We start from the raw sequence: 27,468 nt of genomic DNA on the forward strand, positions 1-27,468 counted from the left end.
AATATAACGAACCAAGATCTGAAATTTTTATAGGAAGTTCATCAGGAGTTCAGCTCCTTGTGGGAAAAAATTCAGCTTCTGAACCCTTGTATAATTTTTTTTATAGCAAACATGACACGATGCCCTGTTTGTAGCAGCGAGACCCTAGAATCCAAAGCTCTGATACCAAATGTTATTTAACCATCTCACAAAAAGATAGATCAATGACTTAAAAAATATCCTCTTCAAAGGGGAAACCTCCTTTATATTACATAAATGAATAATTCTTGAATAATACAAATGACAATACCTCCTTTTTATATATAGGAGTCTAAGGGTCACAATATAATCAGAGCTTACATAACAATAATAATGTAAATGCACAAAAATAACAATAGTGGGCTTCTATGGGACACAATAATAACAATATGGGGATTGCATAGGCACAATAATAATAATAAGGTGATACACTAACAATAATAATAAGGGGTTAAAATAGTAGTATAGGGACCTAACATTGCTATAGGATGTACTATTGAAAAAATGAAAAGTTATACAAAATTTTTATCCAAAAAGGGCAAGGAGAAATGTGTAATTACTTTTATTTTGATGCTTTTCATTTGAATTATAGTGTTTTAGTGATAAATATTCTCAAAATAAGGCTTTATGCAACTCTCTGGACTTTCTTGTAGCATTTAGAAGTGATATTGTAGCAGCTTGTCTTTATCATGAAGCATGTTGTGTCAATCCTATAGCAACAACCTATAGGTTCTGTAGCTCCTTTGTAATTGTTGAAATAAGGAATTACTTGCGGGGTGAATTAGTAATTGTGACATTCTTAGAACTTTTTATGAATAAATATTTAATTCCTTCCTCTATTGTCAGTTTCTTGTGAGATAATTCATAGATAATACAAATGAATCAACAAGATGAGGCATTCACATGTATATACAATCCATCACATGAGGAACATACACATATTGACATAGGTATTTTTACGTGGAAACCCAAAGTGAAAAAGAAACCAATTTGTTTGTTGTTATGATGTAAATTAAGCACCTACTTAATTATATCAATTTATTTGTGAGCACCCACTCATAGGAGGTACCGAACCCCTTAGGATAGCAAGCACCTACTTGCTAGGAGGCATCAAACTCTTATGAATGCAAGCCACCATCTACTCTTACCGTTGTTATACTTTTCATACAATTTTCAAACTAAAAACAAGGGAAAATACATATACAGAGAAATATTTATGTAGTTCACTGCAGTATCACACTTCTACTCTTAGTCCTCTGGCGTTCCACATGCTCTCTCGAGCTCACACTGCGACACTCTATCCTCTATTCTCTCTACAGTAGCACTCTTCTCTCGACCTTTTATCTCACAAGATCTTTGTAGTACTTTTCTTCAGTTCAATGCTTGGTTAAGTTACTCACTTTCTGCACCACTCTCTACAACACATACACAACACTAATGTATTCCCCCATATTCTCAATGATAGTCCTGGGTTGTGTTTCACTCTCACATTTCCTTTATCGCACACTGTTATATGCTTCCTCTGCTCAATATTGCTCGTGCTACATGTTTCACACTGCCTGGGTGTACTTCTGTATGACTCCTTTATCCTGTGTTAGCGGCTGATGCTTGAATTATGTCGTTGCATTAAACATAAGAATGGGCTCCTGCACGCTTCACCAACTTTCTGTGAGACTTTTCATGTTGAGAATTTAATCTCAGTCCACGTATGCACTCCAATGAGATTCCCCATACTTATTCATGGTTTCGCATTATTTGACTATACTTCAACATGACTTCCCTATTCCTCATTTATGTTTGCAAGGTGTGAACAAAATATAAGAGATGGCTTTCTTCCAACATGAAAAACTAGTCCAAAAATATTTTCTCTGAGAAACGTTGTCCTCATTTCCTTGACCAAGTGATCTCTGTAGATGCCATAAACTCCATTAACCAAATCCTTTGTCTTGCATTTACTCTTTGGCTATCGACCCCTTCATCCTTTAACTTTATGTACTGTAGTCTGAGAGCTATAACACATCGTAACTTATATAAAAAGAATGTTACAAAATCATGCCACTATGATGCCTTTAACCCCTACATGCTTAACTGCTTGGTCATTTTCTTTCTCATATGACCAGGCTTGTGACCATCCACTTAGCGCTTAGGTTCTAGGACCTTTATGCTTTTATCGGGAACTATCTCATTGTGTATAGCTCTCACCCTTGGTTCTTTTAGTTCCTTCTACCATGTGCCAACTCACAAGAGCCCCTTTCATTAAATCAAAACTTTTCTACCAAACAAATAGACCATAGTTACAAAAACTACCACCTCTCATATAATGTCATGCTGATGTCATCACTCCATGTGGAGCCTCTTTAGGATTCTCGAGTTATGTTCTTTTTTCATCATTACAATTGTTATTTTGCATTAAGCATGCAATTTCTTCCACATAAGCCCAAGGACACGAGTCGTGAGTGAGCATCGTGGGTGGTTGCAGTTGCTTATTCTCTTCATTGTCTTCCAACCACTTTTCAAGAGTTTTGTAATGACAGAGGCCTTCCATGGGATCCTAAGTCCTTGTTTTTTCCCAGACTATAATAATTAGCGATCTCCAGTGGCTCAACCAGTGACCTGTAGTGAGTGCCACCTCTTATCCACTCTTCACTGCGCTGGAAATCATCAGGGAATTCATCTTTATCAAACATGTTCAGTATGATCTCGTCCCACCAGCCGCCAAGCTCCAGCCTCTTGAGATTTGCGTGGAAGTCTAAATCACGTCGTTGTTTGTTTTTGAAAGCATCCAAATATCCAGTGTCATTTCTGAAACACGAGTTGTGATAATCTTCAAGTTCTTTCATAGCATTTTCCATCTTTGCTGGATATTCATTCTCCAATTTGGACACGTTCTCCCTCTGCTGCTTCAGAAATTGCTCTGCTGCGTTTAGGGCAAGTCTAGCTTGACCATTCTGCACGATTTTTTTCCCACTTACATGGATATTGGAAACAAATATAATAACACTACTTGTAACCGTAGTAATCAAATCAAGTCAGTAACAATAATAATTGTAAAATGATTTCAGACAAATTAAGCGCAATGTACATCAATACTTGTAAGATGATTTCAGACAAATTAAGCGCAATGTACACCAATACTTTGTGAAGCTAGCCCAAACGAATTCAAATGGAAAACCTAACACAATGTACAACAATACGTTGAAAAGTGAGCCAAACAAAATCAAATGAAAAGGGAGCAGAATGTTAGAGAGCCACTTTGAATTCTTAGTATGAAGATCTATCATTGATTGAATAAATAGGATTATTACTCTTTTATATTACTCGGTCAAATGAGTGCAACAAGGCTTACCCGAATTCCAAGTTATTTTAATTTTTAAATCTTAAAATCTTATCATTTAACAGTAAAAAAAATAATGTTTTTATTTTTAATAATCATTTTTCATAAATTAGTAGTGAGTTACCTTACTTTTGGATGTAGTGAAAAAAATTTATATTCTACACTCATACTATGAAAATCAATAATTACTTTTATTATTTTTATTTAGATCCCACAGGCACCACAACATCTTTTCCACGCAACATATTTTCCACACTAAATAAAATGAAAAATACCATAAATAAAAAAATATATAATAAACAAAATACAACCGTTTTACTAAATTCAACTTATCCATTAAGAATTCAATTGGGATATTAACAAAGCCTAAGGAGCTTTAAATACTTGCATATCAGCCTCTCCTAATGAGTTCTGTTGGAATCATAACAGTAAGATTATTACTATTTTGAATCATGGCGGTTTAAATCAGGCTTGGAAACTGGAGTTACTATTTTAAGTTATTTTATCAGGCTTGGAAACTGGGCTGGAGTTATTATTTCAAGTTATTTTATCAGGTTTGGAAATTGGAGTTATTATTTTAAGTTGTGGAAACTGGAGTTACTATTTTAAGTTGTACTGATATTTTTTTTAATTCAGAGAAACTTGTCTGAAATAACTATTAGTAAATTTCTGGGGTTATGATTTGTCCTCTTCCCCGAGCTATGATCGGTACTTTTCCCCGTAACCAGAGTCGCAATGGTATGTCCTTGTCCCTGTAACCAGAGTTGCAACAAGGGATTTGAACCTAAATATATCAAATTTCAACAATTTCACATATCTAAAATTGCCATTACCAATTACCATTTCCAAGTGAGCTGCCCCTGGACTAGATTATTACTATTTTAAACGAGAAAGTTATTACTATTTTATGTTAGATACTAGAGGGAAAAAAAATTGAATGCAACAAGGCTTACCTGAATTCCAAGCCCAAGAGCTTCCATTTGTGTTGCCATTCTTGAGCCAGCTTCTGACACAGGAAGATCCGAAAGCTCCAACTTCACTGTGTTTTGCAGAGCATTTGGTAATACATGGTTATAAAGAACGTGCCCTAACATGAAGTGCTCTGAATTAGCATCTGATGTTTGCAGGGCATAATACAGGATGGGCAACACATCAAAGTGATTTTTCTGGACAAGAATACATGATGACCAAATGGCCTATAGGTACTTAACTTCACCAGAGGTTTTACACAAGATATCAAGGGGTTGTTGGGACTCATTTTGGCTGGGCTACTGTAATTTTACAGCAGCCGAACAATGCTGGAGTACAGTGCCGACAAACTCAGCAATGCCCTCTGGGAGGGCTGCTTCCATAGGTGTGTCAGTGGAACCTATAAAGTCACCCGCACATTTCATGATCTCTCCAAATATGGCAGCATTGCCTCCAAGGAATGACATGCAAGGGACCAACAAGATTCTAGAAAAGACATCACATCCTAAAACCACATGGAAGAACTGATCCAGAAACATAATTTCGAAACATCCAGAAAATTAGGCCTCAAAGATACATTATAATCTCTCAAACCATGATAGGTTTAATACAAATGAAAGATGTTTTTTTAAATTGGTTTGTTCCCTCCACAAACCTCTTTTGGTTTTCAAAAATTAATATCCAGTTGTCCGGAAAATGCTTTTTTAAAACAGTTAAAATACTGAGTTGCAAAACTCTTGAAAAATTGGCTGCAAATATTCCTTCGAATATTCAAAACCATTACACCTATGTAAAACCCAAGATTTTTTTTTTTTTTTCTTAAATGAGTCTGTTCCCAACATAAACCACTCTTGCTTTTCAAAATTTCATTTGTTTAGAATCTATGCCCAAAGTAGCATAGCGCTCCCATTTGATTTGTCAGCGCCACCTACCAGATGATAATAGGCTATGCTACCAACTGATTTTACAATTCCATCTTTTATGGATGAAAGGTTGCACTGATCATTAATTTGAAAGTGCCTTAGATTTAGCATATGAGCATATCGTTGTCATTTGATTTCTCAGCGACTCTCTTATTTTGTTTTTAAACCAGCGCTGACAAATTAATTGTCAGTGCTTTCAAAACTTTTTAAAGAAAAACTTTAAACCATCTATTTCAGATCCCTAAATCTTTAAACTCTAATCTCAAGTTGTGATAACAATAACTAACGCAACCATCTAATCTATCAGCGATTTCGTTTAATATTTTCGAATTAGCATTGACAATTAAATTGTAACCACACTTATTTTTAGAATAAAAATTTGAAACTACCGAGCCTTATACTCTGAAGAAGCTAGACTAGGATGACATGTTACATGAACACCTCACTTGAACTTGGCTATTGATGTTCCTGTTGTTCCCTCCTCTGAAAACAACTCTTGAGCACTTCTTGCTCCTTTCTGATTGTTGCTCCTCTGCTCACCTCCGGTTGTTGCTCCTCTACTCACCTCTGGAGAACTTCTCTTTTTCTCTTATCCTTGATGACTTCCTTTGTCCCTCTCTTCCTTCCAACCTTCGCTAGATTTTTTCTCTCTATATTGCCTTTATGTTACAAAGGTTAATTTCTACCCCAGCCTCTGGGACAAAACTGGTTTACTACTCAAACTGTATCACTTTCTTCTTCTGAGTGATTTTTCTCATGCTTACAACATCTCTTCCTATATCAATTGCACTCACAAATTTTCTAACCAATTATAAAACATAAAACCAATTATACTTGTCTCTTTCTCCACTTCTGAGATACCTCAAACCCAATTCTCTCAGTTCTGCCTCTTGATGGTACTGTCTATCTATTTCCAGTTCTGCAACTAGCTCAGATTCCTTCCTTTGCTTTATGCAATCCTTTGTCGCTTCCTTTGTGCCTTGCATTTTTTTTTTAACCCTGTCTTTGAAAAATAGACAAACTCTCAGTGATAATTTAAATAAACAAAACAATCATTAACTTTATCCTCTCGCGTCTTCTCCCCTTTCTTAGCTGCAAGATCCACTAGCTCATTCCTTTATCTATGAAAAACATCCACCGAGATCACCTTGCTACTACAATGTTCTCTATTTGCAAGAACCCTCCTATATTTTGTGGCTTTGATACCACTTGACGCAGTGGAAGTAGTGTTTTGGACTCTTTCCCCTCAAATACCCTTTGTTTGCCTTCCTCTACTTCTTAGATTTCTTCTCTTGAGATTGGTGGCGTGATTTCTAATTTAGATGGATCCCTCACCTCTTTTTCCTTTTCGCCGAATTATTTCGAACCCTCTTTCCTTGCCAGACTCTAACCAAATTAAAATGTATACTAGGGACCCACTCCAAGCAGGTCAGAAGTCGGCCCAGACCTGAGGTCAGAGGTTTGACCCTCTCTTCCCTGCAACTTTCTCTGCACACCTCAACTTATCCATAAGTCGATTAAGTCCTGCCAAAGGTCCGGGTTAGGATTCTACTTCCTTTCGAGAGTGTCAATCAAGCTCCAGGCTACACTCTTTTGAAGGTTAACTAGGCCGAATGGATATTACCCCGACTAAGGCGACTCTGTGACAAAGCCATGTGAAAACAAACACCCTACCGGTATTGTTTTGACTCTTAATCCTTTAATCTTCGTGTTGGGCATTAGATCCCTTAATTTCTTAGATTCGTTATAGCGGTTGCCTCTTTTATTGATGAGGCGTACAAGTAACTCATAAGGACATTAGACTCATAAGAAATAAAGCATAGGCCCTCATTAATCATACACTTACTAATTTCAAAAATTATTTTCCACGAGGAGTTTGCTAATTCGATCTCTCCAATGGTGGATTGAAAACATTAATCCCTTTGGTGATCAATGACTAGGATACTCACATCCACGCACAATTTCCACTTTCTAGATGCAAAGGTATTAGTCCTCTAATGACACTATTTCAGCCTCCGCATTCACTTTCAACGTGAATTACCCAATTTCGTCGCCACTATACTCTCAGGACATTTATGTTCTTAGCAGAAAAGAAATACTCTTACTGACATGAATTTAACACGCAACTGGACAGAGAAAAAATGCAAAACAATGTCATTTTTATTAGCTTTGAAAGGGATATTTTATAGAGGAAGAATGATGGCTCATTGACCGAGATCTTCTTTATTTTTTGGACTTCTTTCTCATATCTCACCTGAAGTGACTCACTGTACACACACTTTTATATACAATAACATTTCTCAGAAAAATCTCTACAATCAAAGAGAAATTTTGTCTAGTAAACTTAAATTGCTTAAATTGCCAGATTCGTAACTCTACGCTTGTTACATTGGTAAAGTCCTGATGGGCCAACCGTTAAAACAACTTAACATTTCATTCTACTAATTGATAATAACTTAGATTCTCACTACAATTTTCAAATTTTTTATTGTGCCGAGAGGTGCATTCTACAGCCTAGTATGATGTGTAAGCCTGAGCATCTGTCATCAAAGTTGAAAATAACTATTAAACTAATAAGATAATTGTATTGTAATACAGTTATCTTATTTGTTTAATAGTTATTTTATCATATACTTCGAATTTGAATGAATCATAAATTTACCTTCAACAAACAAAATTACCACATTAAAATTCCAAATTAGGTAAAATTTTAAACATTTTTACCTTTTACTAAAGTCAATATCATTTGGTAAAATAAAGTAAAAAGATTATTTCAACACAAAGAATGAAAATATTGTTCCAAAATATCTCAATATTTTTTTTAATTAAATATTTGTAAAATGAGTCTTTGAGAGTAAAACTATATCCTATGGATATATTAAAATCTCTAAAGACATAAATATTTCCACTTCAAAGTTAATATCTGAAAATTTTGCTATGATTCCATGTAAAAAATATCATTAAATCTAATATTAATATTAATATATTATAATATTAATACATAAATTTAATAACTTAGGATTAATACAATATATATTAATATATCATGATATATATTAACTCTACATATATATGGGAGGGCATAATAGAGATAGAGTGATAGAGGTGGAGAGACAAAAGGAGTGAGAGGAAGGGAGAGAGAGAAAAATGGAGAGAGAGAGGGGGAGGGGAGTGATAAGGGAGAGATGGAGAGAGAGATTATATGTTTGGGGGTGAGATAAAGAGACATAGAAGGAGAGATAGAGAGAAGAAGTGGAGAGAAGGAGAGATAGTGATAGAGTTGGAGTGCAGATAGAGAGAGAGAGAGAGACAAAGACAAAGAGATAAGGGGGAGAGATAGAGGAAGGTATGAGAGAAAGGGAGAGAGAGGAAGGAAGAGAGATTGGATGTGAGAGAGAGAAGGAGAGAGGAAGGGAGAGAAAGAGGGAGGTAAGAAGAAAGACATAGAGAAAAAGGTGGACTGAGAGAGGGAGTAATAAGGGAGATGGAGAGAGAGAGAGAGATGAGAGCAAGGGGGAAGAGGGATATAAGGGGGGAGAGAGGGAGAGAAGGGGAAGAAAGAGAGAGAGGGAGAGGAAGATGGAAGGAGAGATACATAAATATGGAGAAAGAGTGTGTATGTCTTGGGGATGATACATAGATACAAAGAGAGATAGATATATAGATGGAATGTGAAGAGAGGGAAGAAGAGAGAGATAGAGAGAGGGGAGAGATAGATAGATATGGAGAGAGAAAGCATGTGTGTTTGGGGGGTGATATAGAAAGACAAAGAAGGAGAGTTGGAGGGAGATATAGCTATAGATGGAGGGGGGAGAGAGTGAAGAAGAATTCTTGCACTAGATGCATTAATTTCACTGTAGATGGTGATTTCTAATCCTATTTGATTGCTTGCATTGAAGAAGATAAACTATATGCATTGATTTCAATGTAGATGGTGATTTCTAATTCTATTTGATTACTTGAACTAGATGGATTGATTTTGGTGTAGATTGTGATTTCTAATCCTATTTGATTGCTTGCACTAGATCCATTGATTTCAATGTAGATGGTGATTTGTAATCATATTTGATTGCTTGCACTAGATGCATTGATTTTAGTGTAGATGATGATTTCTAATCATATTTGATTGCTTGATCTAGATGCATTGATTTCAGTGTAGATGTTAATTTATAATCTTATTTGATTGATTGCACAAAATGCATTGATTTTAGGGTAGATGTTGATTTCTAATCTTATTTGATTACTTGCATTAGATTCATTGATACTAGTGTAGATTGTTTCTAATATTATTTAATTGTGTGCATTAGATGCATTGATTTCAGTGTAAATGACGATTTCTAATCTGATGCAACTCAATGTATGATGGTACATTAACTTAAAGTGATTGGATTAACAATGTGCATTACTTTTAATGTAAGCACAAAAAAATGATTGACATTTGCATTGATTTTTGTGTTATAATAATTCAACCTATTAATATTGGAGAGTAAGAGAGACAAGGTATGTTGTTTACTACAATAGTCTGAGTTAAAGAATTGAATGGTTTACAATATCAACTATCATTTTCATATAATTGATATGAAAAGATGAAAAAACCAATAAATAATGTAAATATTTTGTAAATCTGATCACTCATTAAAAAAAATCAAAATTAAATTATTTCTTGACTTTTGCAAAACAAACTATAGATAAAAAAAAACCTTCAAAATATTTTGAAGGAAATAAATTATTAGATACCATTTTTGGGATTCCACTATGTTAAGTAAGTCATTCACCTATGACCATTTCCATGAGAGGTAGTCATAACTGACTAATTTCTCATGATTTTTTAATAGTCCACTTACCACTCATTCCATCAGGTGATGCTCACAAGGGTGAAGAAGTGGGATTGAAACTAGTGAAATGAATCACATAACACCAATCATCACTTCCGGGGCTTGCACCCGGTAACCAGGACCCAGGAGGTCACCCATCCCAGATCGCCTCTGCCTCAAGCGCACTTAACTGTGGATTTTTCCCCACAATCAAGCCCATTTAGGTTGCCACCCCATTTGCAAAACCTTAGTAAGTATTGTGCCTCATGAACCATTCAAGCAGAGTTCCCTTCATTCTTTTGAATTAAGTATTGGGGATTTTCACAGTGTATTATATTAGATATCATTTTTGGGATTCAACTGCGTTAAGTAAATCATTCATTTATGACCATTTCCATGAGAGGTAGTCGTAACTGACTAATTCCTCATGATTTTTGAATAGTCCACTTAGCACACATTGCATCGGGTGATACTCATAGGTGTGAAGAAGTTGGATTGAAACTAGTGAAATGAATCACATAGCGTCAATCATCACTTCCGGTGCTTGCACCCGGTAACCAGGACTTCCCGGGAGGTCACCCATCCCAGATCGCCTCTGCCTCAAGCGCGCTTAACTATGGAGTTTTCCCCACAATCAAGCCCACTTAGCATGCTACCCCATTTGCAAGACCTTAGGAAGTATTGTGCCTCATGAACAATTCAAGTAGAGTTCCCTTCACTCTTTTGAATTAAGTATTGGGGGGTTTCGCAGTTCATTATATTAGATATCATTTTTGGGATTCAACTGCATTAAGTAAGTCATTCATCTATGACCATTTCCATGAGAGGTAGTTGTAACTGATTAATTCCTCATGATTTTTGAATAGTCCACTTAGCACTCATTGCATTGGGTGATGTTTGAAATACATTATTTCAAACTTTAACAATGAAACAAATGATTTCAAGAGTAATCTTGATGCACTAAATTATTAAAACTACTCTTCAGAATATGTATAGTAATACTCGGAGTGACACTATTAAGAAATATTAATTGTCAAAAGTTGTGATACCTAAAATTAAATAAAATATATGTGCAATATCAATCCTCTTGCAAACTATTGACAAGATTGTCTCCCTTCTTCATCACCAACTAATTACTAAGAAACAATTACATACACATAGAAATATAACACAACAATTGTAACATTAACAAACATTACCATCCAAATCCAAACGCATAAGCGCACAAACCACTCAAAGCATCCAAGTGCAAAGGTACAAACCGTTCAAGGCAAGCAACAAAAAAAATTAAAGAAGATAATGATATAGTCATGTCAAACAAAGAAAACATAATGTAAATTTCAAAGTATGAAGTTTATCTCAAACATATACATAATATTGATAATCTAAAAAGGTGTCATTGTTGCCCTCAATTGGAATCACCCTAGATCCATATAACTCTAGATCTATCATGCGTCATGAGGGATCAAATCCCTCAAGGTGCAAACCTTTCCTCAAATTCCACCTCAAAAGATTTGATCCCTCTTAGCACATGATAAATCCGGAGTTAAATGAATCTAGATTGATTTATATACAACAAAATAAAATCCCCTACTAATATTTGCATGGCTCTATTGAGATTTTAAACCAAATAAGTAGCTTAAAGTAATACTCCTACATCATGGTTCACATAAACTTGAAATCACAAATAAAATATTATTTAAAGTCTTCTTTAATTTATGGAAGTTTTTTTTTGTTAAAATGAATATTTAAATTAAAAAAGCAAGCGAAAGAAGAAATGTTCGATATAGGAGTTTTGAATTTTAAAAATTGCCAACATTATTTTAGTTTTTAAAAGGGATAATTAAATTATATACCATTTAAATTAACATAAGATAATTTTAACTACAATTTAAAAAACATAATTTACATATTAAAGAAAATGGACTCCCTACTTTAACAAAAAGTCATACAATATTCAACATCAAGAGACGGTACGTAAAATGGAAATTATGCTTTTCAAACGCGTTGAATGCCTTCAAAGAGTTTTACTTCCTCGTAAGGTTAGGGTTTCGTGAAAACCAACCCGACAGAATCGCTGAATGCTTGACCTTTTAAACGATAAATTCACAAAAGGCGGTGAACGTCATTTTTCCCTCTCAATTTCCGAAAGCCTTTATCGTCAAGGAAATGTAAATTTAGATATAATTTATGTATTTTTTTAAAACATATTAATTTTTAAAAATGTGTTTTTATAATTATCTTTTTAATATTTTTATTTTATTCTATTGAAATGAAATCATCTTTTTAATTTAATAATTACATTAATTTTTTAAATTAAAATAATTAATTCACAAAATAAATATCTAAAAAATATTTAAATATATAAAAACACTTTATATTTGAATATAGATTCTATTATGGTTTATTCTTTTCTTTTCATTGAAATAATTGAAATATAAATTAAGTCACTGCACCCATATATCATTAGCGAATCTACCTTTTTCATTTATATTATTTATGATATTTTTATGATTATGCTGAATCATATTGTATTGTTTTTTCCATTTTATTTTTCTTTATTGCTATACTGCTTTTTATGAATTATGTTTTATTATTCATTCTTTCAGTTATTTTTGTTACATGTTCAAATGGGTATTTGTAGGAAATTTTTATCTAGTTTTCCAAACCTTTTTACTGTTTTTCTTATCTTTTGCAACAAATCTATAGTCATCTATTTTTTTAGTTTGACTCCAACCTTCAGGGTTTGTTATTTCATCCTAGAACATCCTTGTGCATTTTCTCACTCTTATATGTTGAATGCTTTATTTCATGGCCAAGTGAATTTTCAACATGGTTGAGATGTGTTGCATTAACCATTCTAATCGAACTTAGGGTGTCATTATTGAAAAATTCATTGTTTTATTAGTATTATTAATTATATTATTTAGGGATTTGGTTCAAGTCACATTCTAAAGAAATGAAGCTACATGTAGTGGTTCATTTGCAAAATGTAACACTCTCTTTAAGATATGTTACAACTCATATCTTCATCTTAAGTACCTTTAACACCTACAACAACATTTCTATCTATGAGTTTTATTCATTTATCATATTTCAGTGTCAATTCTAATGTTAATTAGCTAACAAGCGAAATAACATTAGGCTAGTTTGATTTATATTGTTAATTCATTGTGTCTATTTGTTGTAAATCCTAATCAAATCATCATACTTAATTTAGAGATCTAAATGATTAAATAAAACTAAAATCTAATTAATGTAGTAATATTCAATATTATCTCTAATCATTGTATTTCATTAGTATAATATAATAAAACTACAATAATAATATATAATATGCCAAATACTTTGATATTATTTCATAAAAAATAGTGTTTTTAAAGAAATTATATATCTACTAATATAGATTAAAATATAAAGCTACTTTAGTAATAGTCGATTGAAGTTTAATATTTTATTGTAACTACAAACAAAGAAAACAGAAAATACTAAAACTGTATATTACATTCTTATATTTTTACTTAGGTTTGACATCCACAATTTTATTGTGATTATAGATATCCATGTATTTTATTCACTCAAGCTCAATATTAAATTGGAGTATAAATCCCAATTATGAGCATACTAACTAGCCTTGAGATGAGTCATTAATCCTAGAACAAACATAAGAATTCTCGATAATAATAAGAATTTTAAAATTAGTGAAATTATATATTAAATCATGGAAGAAGAGGTAGTATTGGATTTTGGAGAAAAAATGAAAATCTCATATTTCATAGAGAGTATCATGTGTTGAAACATTAGACAATGGGAAAGAGTATATTTAATTATGGAAGAGAGTGTATTTAAGTATGGAAAATACTTATATTATAGAGGAATTTTTCAAAATCCAAGAGTAGAAGGATACCCAAGTCAAGAAATGTCGGAGGAGAGAGATGGGATGATTCAAATGTCCTTATACATCTGGGAGCTCAGACTCATGAGGCACACAAAAGAGAACCAACTAATTATTGTAACAACCACTTCTGAGAACCAACTAATGGTGAAAAGAAGAAAAGAAGAAAGGGAGAAAAGGGTGACTAAGATCTTTTGCTTAGCCCCAATCTTATTTTTTATTTTTTAGGTTTTTGTTTTGGATTACATGGGCACTAGGTTTTTTAGTGGTGCAACTTGGGACAATAAAATAATGCACTATGTGCATCTACATATGTAACTTTTTATAATTAATAGAAAATTATGATTTTTCCACGAAAAAAATAAAAAAAAAATCTATGAGATACAATTTAATTGGTGATTATGTAAATCATGAAATTCAAGGTTCAAATCTTGGTGAGTCAAACCATAAAACCCTTTCATAATTCACAGAAGGTACATAAAACCCAATTCAGACAAGTTACAAATTAAGGCATGGAATTGTGGAAAGGCTTTCTCCCTTACAAACTCACTAGAAAGCCCTCTCATAATCTGAACAAGGTAAAAATTAAGGCACGTCGTTGTGGCAAGTGTTTCCCCCTCACAAACATCACCATGAAAAAGGAATGTAGTTTGAATTTTGTTTTCTAAGGTATTTTAGGCAATCATAGTAAGTTTTTGTACTATGCGAAATTCTTAACCACATGCATATGTAGCAATTTTTTATCCATTTTATTGTTTCTCTGGTGCAAAGACTTCTGTCGTACATTTGGAAGCGATTCTGTTCATTTCAGGTCATGGGAGATATACCATTATGTTATGTGGATGGAAATGTCCACAATTGGAAAGTCCAGATAGGATTCACAACTTTCTTGAAGGGTGGTCAAGGTTAAGCTTTTGGCATGGAGAACATTTCTTTGATCATGTGCAGTGTGGGAGTTGGAAATCAAAAGAACTATGTTTCACAAGAATGAGGCAGGTGGTAAGCCCATGCTTCTATTGTTTCATGTTTTTAAGGGAAGTTGGAACTAGTCCGTGCATTTGGAGAAATATTGAGCATTTCAATCTTAGTCCTTCAGGCTTTCATTGTCTTCTAGTATGATATGAGGGAGAATATCAGGGATTGTGGTCTAGGTGTGTGATCTGAGCTTAAACAGGAACAAAACAACTTATAGATATACTCATTAGCACAGATATGCAACAAAAAAACACCACATTTCATTAATAGAAAAATACTAAACTATGCTTACAAACATAATGGAAATAAGATAGCCCGGGCGATGGTAGCTTATCTCTCAGAAGAGATGTGGTGGCTCAAGGGCCTTTCTATTATTGAACGATAAGAGAAAAGACTAAACAACCAAAACCCTAACCAGAGGAGATGTAACACCAAGAGTTTATGGGCCCCGTTGTTGTTAGTTGGGCAACTTCCTGGGGTTGTAACTTGATCATATTATCTTTGTTTGACGCATATGATACCTCGTTGGAAAGATCTCTCCGAGGATTACAACTGCTGACATCATTAACTATCAAATCACTGGCAATTATTTGCCAAAAGAACGTTGTTTAGGGCCTCAAAATAGCTCCGGAATTTTAGGACCTGAAAAACTGCCAAAAATAGTACACTGTGCTACAATTAAGGAAACTGAAAAATTGAAAGAAACAATGGTGAGGGTCCAAGTGGAATAGGCGGGTGGCCACCAATATCCACCTGGATTAGTCCTCCCCCCTTAGGAAGCAATGGTCCCCATTGCGTTGATTTCCCCCATGAGATGAGTAAACTTCTGTTGAACTTGGTCCTTGATGAGCCATTTTCCTTGGTGAAGGATTTCACCTGCTTTGACAACTCAATATAGTTGTATCCTATGTTGTTGAGTGTTCTTGATCTGTGTGTCCATGCTCTGATCAGTTGTGGCTTGTTTCATGCAGTCCGGGTTGACTCCATTGGTGTGAGTTGTTCTGCAATGTCAGATGTGTCCAACAATGGTGGAAAGTATGGCCGAGGGCGATCTACATTGAACACTGGGTGCAGACCAAGGAATGGTGGGAATTTTAGCTCGAAGGAATTGTCCCCAACGACCTTGGTGATGGTGCATGGCCCATATCAGAGCAGGGAAAGCTTGTGGTGGGGTCCAACAAGGCACTCCTTCTGCAAATGTAGCCAAACTTTGTCACCCACTTGGAATTTGTGCGGCACTCGATGTTGATCATGTCGCTGTTTGTACTTAGCATTGGATCTATCCAATATATCATGGAATTATTAACAGATGTGTTGAATGCGATCAATGAAGTTGTTATCTGTTTCGACTTCGGACTACAGGTGAGCCGAATCTACCTGAGTGGCTACAAATGGTATGGCCACATCAATGGGGCATAATGGCTGAAATCCCAGCCCTACTTGAAAGAGGTTGTGGCATGTTGAACTGTGGAGAGCTTTGTTGTAGCTATGTTGGACATAGGGGAGACTTTCATCCCATGTGCGTGGATGCTTCAAGTTGTACATGTGCAGAATGTGTACGATCATCTTGTTGACAACCTCTATTTTGCCATCAATTTGGGGATGGAAAGCTATGGACTTAGTGAGTTTTGTATCCAGCATCGACCAAAGACTTGACCAAAATGCACTTAGGAATCTGATGTCCCGATCTGAGATAATGGACTGTGGATCCCAAAGTGTACCCACACTCACTCAAAGAAGAGCTTAGCAGTGGCCTCTGCTATGATACTCTTCTTGCAGGCCACCATGATGGCCATCTTACAGAATCTGTCAACGACCATGAAAACACAATTTTTGTTGTGCTTAATAGATGGAAGGCCTGGCATATAATCCATGGAGACAGATTCCCAAGGTCGACTAGGAGTAGGTAAAGGAGTATACAGGCCTTACTTCTTGATGGTTGGTTTGGAAATGGTGTAGGCAGTGCAAGATCAAATGTACTTCCCAACATCCTGACAAAGTTTCGGCCAATAAAAATACTTCTGCAATACCGCCACGGTTTTCTCTACTTTGAAATGTCCAACGACCCGACTGTAATGTGCCTGCCAAACCATCTTGGCATGCTCACTTGAAGGAACACATATGTGTCCTAAATGGCATAATAGTGCATCCTAAAGGTGAAGATTTGGAACTTTCTTCCCTTCTAGGAGTGTCTGGTTATGTTGTCGAATTCTGGATCACTCTTGTAAAGATGCGACCACCCCAATGTCTCGTGCCCATAGTAGCTAAGCACAGTGATTAGCGCCATGACCGGTGGTCGCATGAGGCAATCAGTGACATTATTGGATTACATGGGCACTAGCATTTTTAGTGGTGCAACTTGGGACAATAAAATAATGCACTATGTGCATCTACATATGTAACTTTTTATAATTAATAGAAAATTATGATTTTTCCACGAAAAAAAAAAAAAATCTATGAGATACAATTTAATTGGTGATTATGTAAATCATGAAATTCAAGGTTCAAATCTTGGTGAGTCAAACCATAAAACCCTTTCATAATTCACAGAAGGTACATAAAACCCAATTCAGACAAGTTACAAATTAAGGCATGGAATTGTGGAAAGGCTTTCTCCCTTACAGACTCACCAGAAAGCCCTCTCATAATCCGAACAAGGTAAAAATTAAGGCACATCGTTGTGGCAAGTGTTTCCCCCTCACAAACATCATCATGAAAAAGGAATGTAGTTTGAATTTTGTTTTCTAAGGTATTTTAGGCAATCATAGCAGGTTTTTGTACTATGCGAAATTCTTAACCACATGCATATGTAGCAATTTTTTATCCATTTTATTGTTTCTCTGGTGCAAAGACTTCTGTCGTACATTTGGAAGCGATTCTGTTCATTTCAGGGCATGGGAGATATACCATTATGTTATGTGGATGGAAATGTCCATAATTGGAAAGTCCAGATAGGATTCACAACTTTCTTGAAGGGTGGTCAAGGTTAAGCTTTTGGCATGGAGAACATTTCTTTGATCATGTGCAGTGTGGGAGTTGGAAATCAAAAGAACTATGTTTCACAAGAATGAGGCAGGTGGTAAGCCCATGCTTCTATTGTTTCATGTTTTTAAGGGAAGTTGGAACTAGTCCGTGCATTTGGAGAAATATTGAGCATTTCAATCTTAGTCCTTCAGGCTTTCATTGTCTTCTAGTATGATATGAGGGAGAATATCAGGGATTGTGGTCTAGGTGTGTGATCTGAGCTTAAACAGGAACAAAACAACTTATATATATACTCATTAGCACAGATATGCAACAAAAAAACACCACATTTCATTAATAGAAAAATACTAAACTATGCTTACAAACATAATGGAAATAAGATAGCCCGAGCGATGGTAGCTTATCTCTCAGAAGAGATGTGGTGGCTCAAGGGCCTTTTTATTATTGAACAATAAGAGAAAATACTAAACAACCAAAACCCTAACCAGAGGAGATGTAACACCAAGAGTTTATGGGCCCCGTTGTTGTTAATTGGGCAACTTCCTGGGGTCGTAACTTGATCATATTATCTCTGTTTGACGCATATGATACCTCGTTGGAAAGATCTCTCCGAGGATTACAACTACTGACATCATTAACTATCGAATCACCGGCAATTATTTGCCAAAAGAACGTTGTTTAGGGCCTCAAAATAGCTCCGGAATTTTAGGACCTGAAAAACTGCCAAAAATAGTAAACTGCGCTACAATTAAGGAAACTGAAAAACTGAAAGAAACAATGGTGAGGGTCCAAGTGGAATAGGCGGGTGGCCACCAATATCCACCTGGATTAGTCCTCCCCCTTAGGAAGCAATGGTCCCCATTACGTTGATTTCCCCCATGAGATGAGGAAACTTCTGTTGAACTTGGTCCTTGATGAGCCATTTTCCTTGGTGAAGGATTTCACCTGCTTTGACAACTCAATATAGTTGTATCCTATGTTGTTGAGTGTTCTTGATCTGTGTGTCCATGCTCTGATCAGTTGTGGCTTGTTTCATGCAGTCCGGGTTGACTCCATTGGTGTGAGTTGTTCTGCAATGTCAGATGTGTCCAACAATGGTGGAAATTATGGCCGAGGGCGATCTACATTGAACACTGGGTGCAGACCAAGGAACAGTGGGATTTTTAGCTCGAAGGAATTGTCCCCAACGACCTTGGTGATGGTGTATGGCCCATATCAGAGCAGGGAAAGCTTGTGGTGGGGTCCAACAAGGCGCTCCTTCTGCAAATGTAGCCAAAATTTGTTACCCACTTGGAATTTGTGCGGCACTCGTTGTTGATCATGTCGCTGTTTGTACTTAGCATTGGATCTATCCAATATATCATGGACTTATTAACAGATGTGTTGAATGCGATCAATGAAGTTGTTATCTTTTTCGGCTTCGGACTACAGGTGAGTCGAATCTACCTGAGTGGCTACAAATGGTATGGCCACATCAATGGGGCATAATGGCTGAAATCCCAGCCCTACTTGAAAGAGGTTGTGGCATGTTGAACTGTGGAGAGCTTTGTTGTAGCTATGTTGGACATAGGGGAGACTTTCATCCCATGTGCGTGGATGCTTCAAGTTGTACATGTGCAGAATGTGTACGATCATCTTGTTGACAACCTCTGTTTCGCCATCAATTTGGGGATGGAAAGCTATGGACTTAGTGAGTTTTGTATCTAGCATCGACCAAAGACTTGACCAAAATGCACTTAGGAATCTGATGTCCGGATCTGAGATAATGGACTGTGGATCCCAAAGTGTACCCACACTCACTCAAAGAAGAGCTTAACAGTGGCCTCTGCTATGATACTCTTCTTGCAGGCCACCATGATGGCCATCTTACAGAATCTGTCGACGACCATGAAAACACAATTTTTGTTGTGCTTAATAGATGGAAGGCCTGGCATATAATCCATGGAGACAGATTCCTAAGGTCGACTAGGAGTAGGTAAAGGAGTATACAGGCCTTACTTCTTGATGGTTGGTTTGGAAATGGTGTAGGCAGTGAAAGATCAAATGTACTTCCCAACATCCTAACAAAGTTTCGGCCAATAAAAATACTTCTGCAATACCGCCACGATTTTCTCTACTTTGAAATGTCCAACGACCCGACTGTAGTGTGCCTGCCAAACCATCTTGGCATGCTCACTTGAAGGAACACATATGTGTCCAAAATGGCATAACAGTGCATCCTAAAGGTGAAGATTTGTGTTGGCATTATGATACATATGTTGTACTTGATGGCAACCCACTCATCTCAGATGATAAATTATAGTGCAGACAAGTTCACGCACTTTTATGCAGAGAAAAGTTTATTTCATGTAGAGAAAAGTTCACGCACTTTTATGCAGATAAAAGTTTCTTTCATGTAGAGAAAAGTTCACGCACTTTTATGCAGAGAAAATTTTATTTCATGTAGAGAAACGTTCACGCACTTTTATGCAGAGAAAAGTTTATTTCATGTAGAGAAAATTTCACGCACTTTTATGCAGAGAAAAGTTTATTTCATGTAGAGAAAATTTCACGCACTTTCATGCAGAGAAAAGTTCATTTCATGAAGAGAAAAGTTCACGCACTTTCATGGTTGGCTCATGGTATTAGTCCGACAGTTTTTGATGCTATGGTTTTGGTCCGTGGTATTGCATCCAAAAGTGTTGATCTCATGCACTTTCATGGTTGGTTCATGGTATTAGTCCGATAGTTTTTTATCCTATGGTTTTGGTCCGTGGTATTGCATCCAAAAGTGTTGATCTCACGCACTTTCATGGTTGGTTCATGGTATTAGTCCGACAGTTTTTGATCCTATGGTTTTGGTCTGTGGTATTGCATCCAAAAGTGTTGATCCCAAGTATTGGGTCCGTGGTATTGTGTTATTATGGTTTTGGACCATGGTATTGTGAAAGGCCTAAGACTATATAAGAGGAAGAAGATCATTTGGCAAAGCATCATCGAATGAATTGAATATCTAATAAGTGCTAGATCTGAAATATTTGTGATTGGGTTATGGTGCAGATCTGGATTTGAATGAAGGAGGAACCTTAGCGCATAAAGAAGGATAAGTTCTATTGATGGGTCATAATCTTTATGCTTGAATAATAGTATCTTTGTATGATTTTGATCTGTTATATGAGGCACATGCTTGATCTATAAATCTGACAATCTGGGTTAATTAGTGTCTGAATATTTGAAAGAAGGAATTATCCTTTATAGATCTGCACACAGGTTTCAAGTTGTTGAAGTAGCGTATATCTTTAAATTATGATCTAGCTGCCTCTGTCTATTGCTGCAGTATTCTGGGTTCAGAATTTGGTGTGTGGTTACTGTTACTGTGTTCTGGGTACAGCTGTCAGAGAAGTGTTTACTTGATTCAGTGCTAATTGGGAAAAGGAGATTTTTTGATGCAGATATACTTGATGATTGATTGATGTTCATGGATCCAGTCTGAAAATTTATGAAAAGTGGTCCTTGAAAGAAAAGAAGTAGGGGGTTGTAACTCCCTTCCAGGAGAGAGAGTTGTAGCTCTCTGCAGGTTGCAGCCTGCGTACTGGTAAAGGACTGCACCAGTACAAAATCATTGTAAAAGGAGTTTCTAATTGAAAGAATATAGAGACATATTGCAGCAGGTGGTTTTCACCCACATTGGGTTTCCACCTTATATCTGGTGTTCTTTGGTATGACTATCTGTTTTTCTTGTTTGTGCTCATTACTTTATGGTACTGACATACAATAATTCAAAGTATAAATATATTGAAAAAGAATTAGATAATACTGATTCACCCCCCCTCTCAGTATTATTTCCAACAATTGGTATCAGAGCAGGTCCTTCTGAAGGAGCTTGATCGCTTGAAGGAAGATCTATCATCATGAGCAACTACGAGAGGGAAGCATCAATCAGGCCACCGATTTTTGATGGGACAAACTTCGTGTATTGGAAGGTAAGAGTTACTGCCTATCTTCAATCTTTGGGTACAGAAGTCTGGGACATCGTAGAAACAGGGTATACTTTTCCATCAGCTACTCCTACAGATCCAGCTGAGAAGAAGAAATATGAAACAAATGCAAAGGCAGCCAATACTCTTCTAGGATGTCTATCTCAATCAGAATTTGTGAAAGTTATGCAGTATAAATCCGCAAAAGAAATATGGGACAAGATTGTTCTGAGCTATGAAGGAGATGATCAGGTAAAACGTGCAAAACTTCAAACCCTCAGGATTCAATATGAAAATCTCAAGATGTATAATGATGAAAGTGTGGCTAACTATTTTCTTCGTGTGGATGAGATTGTTAATTGTATGAAAAATTTGGGTGAAGAAATAAAAGAGGCTGTTGTGGTTGAAAAAGTTCTAAGATCTTTGTCACCTAGGTTTGAATCTAAAGTTTCTGCTATAGAAGAAAAGGAGAATCTACAACATCTTAAAATGTCACAACTACATGGAATTCTAACTGCTTATGAAATGAGAAAAGGAGGTCCATCTGACAGGAAAGAAGCTGCCTTCAAGGCTTCAGGTAAAGGAGAGTACTATGAGTCAGGACATGGGTCAGAAGAAGAAGAAGAATCAAATTTTTTCAGAAATCTTCAACGGGGTGTTGGACGGTTCAGAGGTAAGTTACCCTTCAAATGCTTTGCTTGTGGAAGATTATGTCACTATTCTGCCAAATTTCCTCATAAGGATAAGATCGACAAGGGAAAGGAACCTATTAGATGCAACAAGAAACAAAATGCAAATAAGAAAAGCTACTACACTCATGAAGACAGTGATGGTCTATCAAATAGTGATGAAGATGAACGAGGTAATGACTATAAACTTTTAATGGCCTTTGAAGATGATGATTACATGGATGCTATAGATGTGGATAGTTTTTATGAAGAGATTTCTAGACTCAAGACATGTATAGAAGAAAAGAATGTGATCATTGATACTCTACAATTTCAAATTGATGAAAAAGAAAAATTTCTTGAAAAGTTAGAATGTGAAATTGTTGGCCTTAGAAAAGAAATTGAGAAAACAAAGACTATTAATCTTAAGTTTGTCAAAGGATCTGAAACTCTGGATGAGATCATCAATGTAAAACGTTCTCCGCTAAACAAGACAGGTCTGGGGTATAATGGAGAAACATCTCAAGCATCTACCTCAAAGAGTTATCTTGATGCAGCAAGAAGGAATGAGCAAAAGCATAATGGAGATCACCAGGTAAAGCAGGGACGAATTACATCAAGAACTAACAAAGACTACCAGGTAAACCAGAGGCAATCTGTATTAAGGGTGAACAAAAGCTACAACCAGCCACAGGTAAAATCTTCTCAATTTGCTTCAAGAATGGATGACAATAAGAATTACAATCATTTGGGCGGTAGATTTGATAACGGCAAAAGTTTCTTCAATGGCCAATGTTTCTCTTGCCATAACTTTGGTCACAAAGCAGTTCAACGTGTTGCACATAAAACAATCATGACTAGAGAAGCTAAAAAACAAAGAAGTATGACTGGGATTACAAAAAGGACCTATAACAACTTTTTGGTTCTTGAAAATGAAATTGAATGTTCTATTTGTAATAACTTCAGTCATGAAGATTCTGAATGCAGGAGCAGATTTCAGCAGACAAAGGAACAAGCCTCAAGCACCAGAACATGGAGAATAAAGGAACCACAATCAGAAAGATGTGGGATAGCCTTTTATGCAGAGGGACAGGAAAATCTATGGTACATCGACAGTGGATGTTCGAAGCATATGACAGGTGATAAAGAAAAACTTGAATCATATTCTGCTTTAGAAAAGGGAAAGAAAGTTTCTTTTGGAAATGATACTCCAGCAGCTATAAAAGGAAAATGCACAGCTCAGTTAAAAGAAAAGGTCAAAGCTGGAAATGTTTTGTATGTTGATGGCTTGAAGCATAACCTTCTGAGTGTCAGTTAGATGTGCGATCAAGGAACCGAGGTAATATTTCGATCAAATGGATGTAGCGTTCGTGATCTTGATATAGGGAAATCAGTGATCAAAGGTAGAAGAACTCCAAATAATCTATACATATTTGAAGAAGGACAACAACAATGCTATTTGAGCAAGGATGATGAACATTGGTTATGGCACCGGAGGTTGGGGCATCTAAGCTTTTCACAAATAAGGAAGGCATGCAAATAGCAGGTAGTTCGTGGTCTTCCAGATATCAAAATTCCAGACAACACTAAATCATGTCAGTTTGGTAAGCAAACCAGAACCAACTTCCTGGAGAAGGAAGGATCAGCCAGCAGGCCTCTTGAACTAGTCCATACAGATGTATGTGGTCCTTTCAGGACGAGGTCACCTCGAGGAGAAGAATACTTGATATTATTCATTGACGATTTCTCCAGGTTTGTTTGGTTAGGACTTTTGAAGCACAAAGACGAAGCATTCGAAAAATTCAAATCCTTTAAAGCCTTGGTTGAAAATGAATCAAGTTACAAAATTAAGTGCCTCAGGTCCGACAGAGGTGGGGAGTTTACCTAAAATGAATTTTTCGATTTCTGTGAAGAACATGGGATAAGAAGGGAATTCTCTACAGCTAGAACTCCTCAGCAAAATGGAGTGGTGGAAAGGATGAACAGAACAGTCCAACAAATGGCCCGTGCTATGCTTGATGAGTCCGGAACTCCCGCAACTTTCTGGGGTGAAGCTGCATATGCTGCGGTTGTTATTCTCAATAAAACAAATGTCTGAGTGAACAACACTCAAACTCCTCATGAACTCTGGTATGGTGAGACTCCTTCGGTAAAACACTTCAAAATCTTTGGGAGAAAATGTTATATTAAGAATACTGATGAGCAACTTGGCAAACTTGAACCTAGAGCAGATGAATGCATTCTTCTTTTTTATTCTCCACACAGCAAAGCATATAAGTGCTACAATAAAAGACTTGGAAGAATTGTTGACAGCATTGATGTAGTGGTTGAAGAAAAAGGATACATTCCTAGGCAAGTAAATCATGAAAATATCGAAGAAGATGAAGACTACCCTCAAAGACAGAATGATGAAGAAGAAGAACCTCAAGAAGCACCAGAGGAACAGATAAGGGTAGAAGAGAAGACTCCATCCAGGTACGTTCAGAAGAATCATCTAGAATCTCAGATTTTGGGGCAAAAAGAAGCAGGTGTACAAACAAGAAGAACAATTGTAGAAGCTTCAAGCTATTTGGCATTACTCTCATCCACTGAACCACAAAATGTAAAAGAGGCATGCAAAGATGAATGTTGGGTCAAAGCAATGGATGAAGAACTTGAGTAGATCGAAAAGAACAACACTTGGGAGTTGGTTCCTAGATCAAAGGATAAGAATGTTATAGGGACAAAATGGGTCTTCAAAAATAAGTTGAATGAAAATGGGGAAGTAATTAGAAACAAGGCCAAACTTGTTTGTAAAGGGTATGCGCAGCAAGAAGGAATAGATTTTGAAGAAACTTTTGCTCCTGTTGCAAGACTTGAGGCCATCTGAATGTTCCTTGCTCTCTCAAGCTTTCAAAAGTTCAAAGTATTTCAAATGGACGTGAAATCAGCCTTTCTGAATGGAGACTTAGAAGAAGAAGTATACATTGAGCAGCCAGATGGTTTCATTCTTGGAAATGATCCAAATCTTGTATGCAGATTGAAAAAGGCTCTCTATGGTCTTAAACAAGCTCCAAGGGCTTGGTACTATCATTTGGACAAATATCTTCATCAATAAGGTTTTTCAAAAGGATCAGCAGCTAGCAATCTTTATATAAAAATTGAAAATGACAAATTGCTAATACTTGTTGTGTATGTAGATGACATTATCTTTGGCAGCAATGAAGAATCTATGAGTCAAAGCTTTGCCTTGGTGATGCAGAAAGAATTCGAAATGTTCTTGCTTGGAGAATTGACATATTTTCTTGGTTTGCAAATCCAACAAAATGAAGGAGGGATCTTCTTGTCTCAAACCAAGTATCTCAAGCAGATTTTGAAGAAATATGGTATGGAAGAAGCAAAACCAGTATGTACACCCATGGTCACAAGATGTAACCTCAGTGCAAATGATGAATCAGCAGCAGTGCATCAACCAACTTACAGATCTATGATTGGAAGTCTACTTTATTTGACAGGTACCCGACCAGACATCATGCATGCAGTGGGAATAGTTGGAAGATTTAAGGAAAATCCAAAGGAAACTCATCTTCAGGCATTGAAGAGAATCTTCAAATATATTCAAGGGACTCAAAACTATGGCTTATGGTATCCTAGAGATACAGATCTCACACTTCATGCTTATATAGATGCGGATTGGGCCGGAAGCGTGGATGACAGGAAGAGCACAAGTGGTGGTGCATTCTTTATGGGTTCCCGATTAGTATCTTGGTTCAGCAAGAAACAGAGTTCAATTGCTTTGTCTACAACTGAAGCAGAATATGTGGCTGCTGCATCTTGTTGCACTCAACTCCTTTGGATGATGCAGACCTTGCAAGATTTTCAAATCACTTGTACACCACCTATCTCCATCTTATGTGATAATACAAGTGCAATCAGCATTTCAAAGAACCCAGTCATGCATTCAAAGACCAAGCACATACCAATCAAATATCACTTTCTCCGAGAACAAGTGCTTGAACAAAAGGTCAAGTTGGAGTATGTTCCTTCTAAGGAACAAGTTGTTGATATACTCACCAAACCATTGCCCAGGGAGACCTTTGAATACCTTAGGCAAAAGCTGGGGGTTGTTGATGTATCATCTTGTTGTTGACTCTCTTCTGATTTTTGGTTGTACGCAAGGTTCATCTGGGGTATATGCGTACATTTGCTGAGTTGCGGATTGGTCAAAGATCGAATGGCACAAGTTCAGGGGGAGCATATAATGCATTGTTGGCATTATGGAGGAAGGACAGAAGGAATATTGCTACAATATGTCTCTATCTCTTTCATGGTCATTTATGGTGATTATCAGATGCTGCTGCTATCAGTTATTGACCTTGCTTATAGTCAGGGGGAGCGTGAACATCACACTTCAATAGAGCAGAGACTTCAGCATGTACTCAGAGGAAGCATGGACAGAGTGGTTCACCTTGGAATATACAAAGGGGGAGCTCTTTCAGAGATGTCAGCAGATACTCAAGGGGAGTATGGGAAGCATAATGTTTCTCTAGGAAAGATATTATCTCGGTTTGCCCTTTGCCCTTGATGTCAAAGGGGGAGAGTGATTGGTTGTTGTTGCCATCAAGTCCAAAGGGGGAGATTGTTGGCATTATGATACATATGTTGTACTTGATGGCAACCCACTCATCTCAGATGATAAATTATAGTGCAGAAAAGTTCACGCACTTTTATGCAGAGAAAAGTTTATTTCATGTAGAGAAAGGTTCACGCACTTTTATGCAGATAAAAGTTTCTTTCATGTAGAGAAAAGTTCACGCACTTTTATGCAGAGAAAATTTATTTCATGTAGAGAAAATTTCACACACTTTTATGCAGAGAAAAGTTTATTTCATGTAAAGAAAATTTCACGCACTTTTATGCAGAGAAAAGTTTATTTCATGTAGAGAAAAGTT

General features: G+C 36.3%; 1 pseudogene; it reads right to left on the reverse strand.

Annotated features, from left to right (window-relative positions):
- Positions 1 to 2,389: 2,389 nt before the first annotated feature.
- LOC149199339 (protein EDS1B-like) overlaps positions 2,390 to 27,468 on the reverse strand; it is a 58,154-nt pseudogene continuing 33,075 nt past the window's right edge.

The sequence above is a fragment of the Pinus tabuliformis genome, chromosome 2_1, assembly GCF_031772625.1.
Source record: "Pinus tabuliformis cultivar Carrire ecotype Pingquan chromosome 2_1, CPIR1, whole genome shotgun sequence".
Classification (NCBI taxonomy): domain Eukaryota; kingdom Viridiplantae; phylum Streptophyta; class Pinopsida; order Pinales; family Pinaceae; genus Pinus; species Pinus tabuliformis.